This window comes from Macaca thibetana, chromosome 6, assembly GCF_024542745.1.
Source record: "Macaca thibetana thibetana isolate TM-01 chromosome 6, ASM2454274v1, whole genome shotgun sequence".
NCBI classification, from domain to species: domain Eukaryota; kingdom Metazoa; phylum Chordata; class Mammalia; order Primates; family Cercopithecidae; genus Macaca; species Macaca thibetana.
Window position 1 is genome coordinate 3,977 of NC_065583.1, and position 7,797 is coordinate 11,773.

General features: G+C 46.7%; 1 long non-coding RNA gene across 1 annotated transcript; it reads right to left on the bottom strand.

Annotated features, from left to right (window-relative positions):
- Nucleotides 1–6,764: 6,764 nt before the first annotated feature.
- Nucleotides 6,765–7,227, bottom strand: LOC126956281 (uncharacterized). Its single transcript, XR_007726272.1, has 3 exons — nucleotides 7,146–7,227; nucleotides 7,018–7,078; nucleotides 6,765–6,950 (listed from the first exon to the last, which is right to left on the bottom strand). It is a non-coding gene; the product is annotated as an uncharacterized LOC126956281 (long non-coding RNA).
- Between the last annotated feature and the right edge of the window lie 570 nt (nucleotides 7,228–7,797).

Below are 7,797 nucleotides of genomic sequence, written 5' to 3' on the forward strand. Positions count from 1 at the left end.
CGAGACCATCCTGGCTAACACAGTGAAACCCCGTCACTACTAAAAATACAAAAATTAGCCGGGAGTAGTGGCGGGCGCCTGTAGTCCCAGCTACTCGGGAGGCTGAGGCAGGAGAATGGCGTGAACCTGGGAGGCGGAGCTTGCAGTGAGCGGAGATCGTGCCACTGCACTCCAGCCTGGGCGACACAGCGAGACTCTGTCTTTAACAAAAAAAAAAAAAAAAAAAAGTTGCAGTCAGATGCACTAAGTCTCTGGCTCTACAGTGAGCGCTCAGGTTAGTAATAGATGACAGTTGGGCTCCAGCTTATGCAGGGCTCACCCTTCCAAAAACAGCCTCGGGCCCAAGAAAGACCCAGCCAATGCCAGTGCTGCCCAACCCACCTGCTGCTTCCCTGTTTCCCAGTTCCAGGGCTCTCCCCAGGGCCCCTGCTGACCAGCTCTTTTCCAAGGCCACACTCCACAGGAGGACTGGAGAACATCTCAGGGAGGCAGCCACAGCAGCCACTGCGTGGAGTCCCAGCAATGACATGGTTTTGGACCTTTTTCTACAAAATCTTTGAATTGTTACTGGGAAAGGAGGTGAGAGGTCCTCGGCCCGATGTGGACTGTGGCAGCCGGTACTCAGGGGTCCGCTGGCTAGAGGAGGAGCCCCCTAAGTCTCATCAGTGTGGAGGACCCCCTGAGCCTTGGCCCCTGACGGACTGAATTCTGGGCTTTGGAAGCAGCACAATTCCCGGACACTGCCCTGCCTGGAGCGAGGGTAGACAAAGATCCTGGGAAGGAAGAAGACAGGAAGTGGAGTTGTTGGGAGCCCTGGCCCTGGCATACAGATTCCAAACCAGAGGCTTCCATCCTGCAGTTAGGGTGGAAGAGACCAGCACTATTAAACTTGCAACAATTATTTTAAATTACTTTTGAAAATACTTACTTTTTAACCTTTAGTAACGAGAAGAGTTACGTTTGGAACACTTTCTATATCTGCTTTTATTTATTTAAAAACATTATTTATTTTTATAGAGATGGGGTCTTGCTTTGTTGCCTAGGTTGGTCTTGAACTCCTGGCCTCCAGTGATCCTCCCACCTCAGCCTCCCAAAGTGTTGGGATTATGGCATGAGCCACTAAACCCAGCTTTGTATCAGTTTTTAGATGTTAGAAACTAGAGGCTTAATTCTGGAAAGCATATCTTGACAGTAGTTTAAATGTGAACATGTATTTTTAGAAACAAATTTTGGCTTATGTGAACACAGATTCACTGTAGTATCTGATGTTGTCACAGTCTTCAAGAGAAGAAGACAACCATTCACCATCCTTGGACGTATGTGTTGAAACGCATGCTGCTGTGTGTGCAAATGAACCCACTTTTATACTTGTATTATTTTGCATTGACAGTCTATTTTGAATTTAAATAATCATGCTTTGATTCTTCATAAGTTTTTATGTTATGGAATTGTTTGCACTGATCATAAAATAAAAATAAAAATAAAAATAAAATAAAATAAAAATAAAAATAAAAGAAATGTGTGAAATAAAAAAGTGGTCCAAAGAGGAGCTCATTTCTTTGGGAGGGGCTGGGGCTGGGACATAGGCTGGAGAGGGAGTCACCATGGCCCTGGGCATGGTGCTCATGGGAAGAGCTGATTCCCTGCCCTCCATGGGGATGGAGTTAGGAGTACTTGCCACTCTCCAAGCTGCCCCTAAAAGAATCACATGGAACTTTGGGGGATGCCTGCAAGAAGAGGAGCTTGGTATCTTGTTCTGATGGGCTGGACAACCTGCCCAGAGGAAAAGAAAACTGGGAGATGAAGCCCTTGGAGAGAGCCCGCCCAACCCTCCCCAGTGCCAGCTTGTGTTTCCCATGGGTCAGGTCACCCGGGAAGCAAGACATGTTAAGCCATCTGGCTGCCTCCTTCCCAGGCCGTCTGCCGGGTGGGGAGTGCATGGGCGTGTCCTGGCACAAATGGCGTGGAGCAGAGGCTAGGGGTTCAGCCAAAGCACAGCTGAAGGAACTGAGGAAAAAGGAGGACTTGGGGAAGGTGTGGCCGCCTCATTTCCTTTTTAATTGCAAAGCGATACATGCTTCCTGTAAAAATTTCTGTGTACCATAAAAATGTACAGCGCCGTAGTACCCCATAGTACGAATAAACCATGTCTGTTCCCCTGGTAGCAGGTGGATGGTTTTCGACCTCTGCGCACGTACTGACGAACTGAGTGTCCTGCGTCTTCAGGTGCTAACGCAAACATTTCTGCAGAACAGATTCCTGGGAGCGGAATTGTTGGGTCAAAGGATGTTCACATTTATAAACTGGTAGATGTTACAAAAATTGACCTCGAAGTAGCTGTACCAACTTATAAGCCCACCAAAAATGTGCAGGAATGCCCAGTTCCTGGAATCGTTGTCGTCCCATTCAGATTCCCTGTGGGGCTGGGGATCCCTTGCCGCCCGCTTGGCTGAGGTCTTTCCCCCGCTCTGCTGATGGCAGCAGCTGTTGCCAACTCGCAGCACGGCTGGGGCTGCACAGTCCACGGAGCTGGCGGGAGCCCCGCCCCTTCTGAGCTGGGGCCGGAGCCCTCGCGCCCAAACCGCCGCTGCCGACCCGGCCTCGCGCTCTACGGAGCCGGCAGGAGGCGCACCCAGAGGACCGGGCTGGAGCAGCCCGAACCGCACCTGCTCCGAGCGCTCCTGGGCTCCAGCGGGACGGCCGGGCGTAGGGAGGGTCGGCCTCGGCCTTCCCGGGGACCACAGCTGCCCTCTCACCTGCAGGACCCGGGCATCTCCGCAGCCTGCACCCTCGGGGGCCCCGAAGGACCCCTCCCTTCCCCGCTCTGTCCCCGCGGGCTCTGGGGCGTCTGCTCCGGTTACCCGGCCTCTCTCTGCTCCGATCTCGGGGCGGGTTTAGGGCCGAGCCCTGGGGGCCTTGAATGACCACGGGAGGCAGACGGAGTCCTCGGCGGGAGGGGGAAGGTCCCCCCAGTAAAGGTCCCACTTTCAGGTCAGGCCGGGCCTTGAAGGCTGGGCGGCCAGTCCTGCGGCCCTGAGTGGGGACTCGCGGTGCCTCCTCAAGGCCCGCCCGTGGCCACGCGTGGGCTAGTCGGCCTGTGCTTCCTCCGCTCTGAGGTCATGAAAGTCCCGGGACCAGGCAGAGCAGAGGCCGGAGGACGACCCAAGAAGGGAGGCAGGTGAGTGGACAGAGGGCCGCTGGAGAGAGCGGTAGAGACCTGCAGGCAGGGAGGAGCTGCAGGCCGGGGGGAGCTGCAGGCCGGGGGGAGCTGCAGGCCGGGGGGCGCTGCAGGCCGGGGGGAGCTGCAGGCCGGGGGGCGCTGCAGGCCGGGGGGAGCTGCAGGCCGGGGGGAGCTGCTTTCTCTGCTGAGAGCCTCGGACACCTGCGGAGACACCGAATTACTTGCCTGTGGAGAGGAGTTAATCTCTCCAGGGCCTCCTGTCTGCTTGGAGCTGAGCACTCCATGGGCAGCCAGCCTGCAGGGAGGAGCTACACTCCTCTCAGTTGCTGTAATACTCAATAAAACTCTTCTTCATCCTTGGCAGGTCATGCTCTCCGTGGGCTATCTTTTTACTTATTTGTGTCTTCGCTTTATTTCATTGTTTTAGAGTTGTCAGTGCACAGATATTTCACTTTCTTGGTTACATTTATTTTTAATTATTTAATTTTTTTTAATGATATTGCAAGTGGAGTTGTTTCCTTGGTTTCTTTTTCAGATAGTTTGTTGTTAATGTGTGGAAATGCTGCCGCTTTTTGTGTGTTGGTTTTTTATCCTGCAACTTTATTAAATTTATTGGTTTTAACAATTGTTATTGGAGTCTTTAAGGTTTTCTACATAGAGAATCATGCTCTCTGCAAATAGGGATAATTTAATTTTTCCCTTCTAACTTAAGTGTTTTTATTTCTTTTTCTTTCCTGATTGCTCTTGCTAGTACTTTCAGTTCTGTGTTGAAGTGGTGAGAGGGGCATCCTTCCCTTGCACAGAAAATTTCAGAATAAAAGATTTCAGTTTTTCCCATTATGATATTAGCTGTAGGCTTTTCATGAATGGCCTTTCTATGTTTAGGAAGTTTTCGTCTATACCAATTTTGCTGAGAGCTTTTTTGAAAAAAATCATGAATGTTAAATTTTGTCGAATTATTTTTATGAATCACTGGAGATAACCATGTGGTTTTTATCTTTCATTCTGTTAATGTGGGGTATCATATGGATTATTTTCCCATCCCAGGGATAATTTCCACTTGTTCATATAATGTTTTTGATGTGTTGTTGGATTTTGTTTGCTAGTATTTATTGAGAATTGTTGCATCTATGTTCATTGGAGATATTGGCCTGTAGTTTTTTAAATAGTGTCTTTGTGTGGCTTTGGTATCAGAGTAATGCTGGCCTCATCAAGTCAGTTTGGAAATCCTAGCTCCACTTCAATTTTTTGGAACAGCTTCAGAGATACTGGTATTAGTTGTCCTTTAAATGTTTTGTAGAATTCATCAGTGAAGCCATCAGTTTTTGAGCTTGTCTTTGGTGGGAGACTTTTTATTACTAATTCAATCTCCTTACTCATTTATACTTGTTTTTATTTTCTTTGTTTTTCTTTTCTTTTCTTTTCTTTTTTTGTTTTTTGAGACAGAGTCTTGCTCTGTTGCCCAAGCTGGAGTGCAGTGGCACAATCTTGGCTATGCAACCTCTGCCTCCTGGGTTCAAGCAATTCTCATGCCTCGGCCTCCCAAGAAGCTGGGATTAAGGCATGTGCCCTGACACCCTGCTATTTTTTTGTATCTTTAGTAGAGATGAGGTTTCTCCATGTTGGTCAGGCTGGTCTTGAACTCCTGGTCTCAAGGGATCCACTCACCTTGGCTTCCCAAAGTGCTGGAATTACAGGTGTGAGCCACCACGCCCAGTCTGTATTTTCTATTTCTTAATGATTCATACTTGGTATATGTTTCTAGGAATTTACCCATTTCTTCTAGACTATCTGATTGGTTGCTGTACACAGTAGTTTTTTATGATCTTTTTTACTCTGTGGTCTCAGTTGTAATGTTTCCTGTTTCATTTCTGATTTTATTCAAGTCTTCTGTCTTTTTTATTGCTTAGGGAAAGGTTTGTGAATTTTGCTTATCTTTTCAAAAAGTCCAATTCTCAATTGTATTGATTTTTTTCTGCTGTTTTTCAAGTCTCAATGTCACTTATTTCTGCACTGATCTTTATTGTTTCTTTTATTCTGCTCACTTGGGGTTTCGTTTGTTCTTTCCCTGGTTGCTTGAGCTGTAAAGTTAGGTTGCTTCTTGAGATTTTTCCATTTTCATATTGTGTTGTATTTTCATTTTTATTTGTCCCAAGATATTTTTTGTTTCCTTTGTGATTTCGTCTTTGGCTCATTGTTATTCAGGAGCAGGTCATTTAATTTCCACATGTTTGTGCATTTTCCAAGATTTCTCCTGTTATTATTTTCTAGTTTCATACCATTGTGATTACAACAGACACTTGATATAACTTCAGTCTTCTTATGTTGTGCTGTAACATAGACTCCTGCACAATGTTCCATGTGCTCCAGAAAAGAGTATATTCTGTTGCTATTGGACGAAATGTTCTGTATATGTCCATTAGGTCCATTTGGTTTAAAGGCCAATGTTTCCTTTTTGATTTTCTGTCTGGATGTTCTATTCCTTGTTGAAAGTGAAGTATTGGCCAGGCTCATGCTGGTGGCTCACACCTGTAATTTCAACACTTTGGGAAGCCTAGGAGGGAGGACCCCTTGAGGCCAGGAGTTCAAGTTGACCAGCCTGCACAACGTATCTAGACCCCATCTCTACAAGACAAAAAAAAAAAAAAATTGCCAGGCATGGTGGTGGCACATGCCTGTAGTCCTAGCTACTTCAGAGGCTGGAGGCAGGAGGATTGCCTGAGCTCAGGAGTTCAAGGTTACAGTGAACTATGATTATGTCACTGTACTCCAGCCCAGGCAGCAGAGCAAAACCCTGTTTCTAGACAAAAATTTTAAAAAAATGTATTAAAGTCATCTCCTACAATGCTTTTTAGTTTATCTCTCCCTTTAAATTATTTTAAATTTGCTTTATATATTTAGTGCTCTAATTTTGGGTGCATATATATTTACAATTGTTATATCCTCTTAATGTATTGAAATATTATTATATAATGACTTTCTTCGTCTCTTTTTACAGTTTTTGACCTAAAAACTATTTTGTCTGATGTAAGTGTAGCTAACCCTGCTATCTTTGTGTATCCACGCACACGGAATATCTTTTTGCAAGGTGTATCTTTTTCTATTACTTTACTGTCTTATCAATTCTTTATTTTTAAAGTGAGTTGTTTGTCAATCTCTTCTTTTTAATTGAAGTATTTAGTTCATTTGTATTTGTTATAGCTATCTCTCTGGTAAGATTTAAATCTAACATTTGCTTTTTGTTTCCCACATATCTGTACCCTTTTCAAAAAACACAGTTCCTCCTATTTGCATCCTATTGGACTAATCAAAATTGTTTGGTATTTTATTTTATCACCTCTATTGATTGTTTCAGTATAAATCTTTGGTTTTTGCTATTTTCTTTTGTTGTTTTTTTCTTAACTTTAGAATTCACACTATGCAGTCTCCATATACCGCAGTCTACCTGGATTTGTTGTAACAATTTACATAGAAAATTGAAAATGTTACATACCTTTTTGTGGAAAGGTCCCACTTTCAGGCCAGGGAGGGCCTTGATGGCTGGGCTGCCAGTCCTGTGGACCTGAGTGGGGACTCGTGGTACCTTTTCTGGACCCACCCATGCCACCCATGGAATCAGTCGGCATGCGCTTCCTCCCCTCTAAGGTCTATAAAAGTCCCGGGACCAGCCAGCAAAATCAACACTGCAGAGATCCCATAACACTGCCACCAATGAGCTTCCCATCCTCAGGACCAGCCAGCAAAATCAGCACCGCAGAGACCCCTTACCCTGCCACCAATGAGCTTCCCATCCTCAGGACCGGCCAGCAAAATCAGCACCGCAGAGACCCTGTAACACTGCCACCAATGAGCTTCCCATCCTCAGGACCAGCCAGCAAAATCAGCACCACAGAGACCCTGTAACACTGCCACCAATGAGCTTCCCATCCTCAGGACCAGCCAGCAAAATCAGCACCGCAGAGACCCCTTACCCTGCCACCAATGAGCTTCCCATCCTCAGGCACGCTCAAGCAGCGGGAGCCTCCCAGGCAGGGTCAGCACTGGTGTATTCCGTAGACTGGACAGGGATACACACAAAAGTGTTGTGTTCACCCTTTTCCTACTTTGAGGGTTAGCTGCATGGAAAATGTGAACGGTAGGGAGAAGGACATCCACCATGTGCTATTTGTATGCACTTGCCTGGGGCCACTTGCAGGAGGGAAACGTGGGTTTTTACCCTGCATGCTCCAGCCTTCTGGGCGGCCTCCCCTGGGGCCTTCCTGGTTCACAAAATGTATACCTGAATGTCTAGGGTCTCTCTCAGTTTAAGGCTGGGTATGCCTCCCCCCCTTTTTTTAAAGTCCCCAGCAGGTATTTGTTTTCTCTTTTAAACATCCTACAGCTTGTCTCAGCTCTCCATATGCTGAAGAGCCAGGTCGTGGCACAGGCCATGCGGAGACTAGCAAAGGCTTTGAAGTTCTCCTCCTCGGTGATGATTTAGGCTTTCTCCTTCCCCTAGCCGTTCCTGATGGGCATAACTGGTCCTGTCAAGCTGGTGGCCAATTTCAGTTCTTCTGCTGAACCGTCTCCCTTTCTGGGGGCCAAGGCTTCCTGGGGAGAGGACGCGTTTGGTCCCG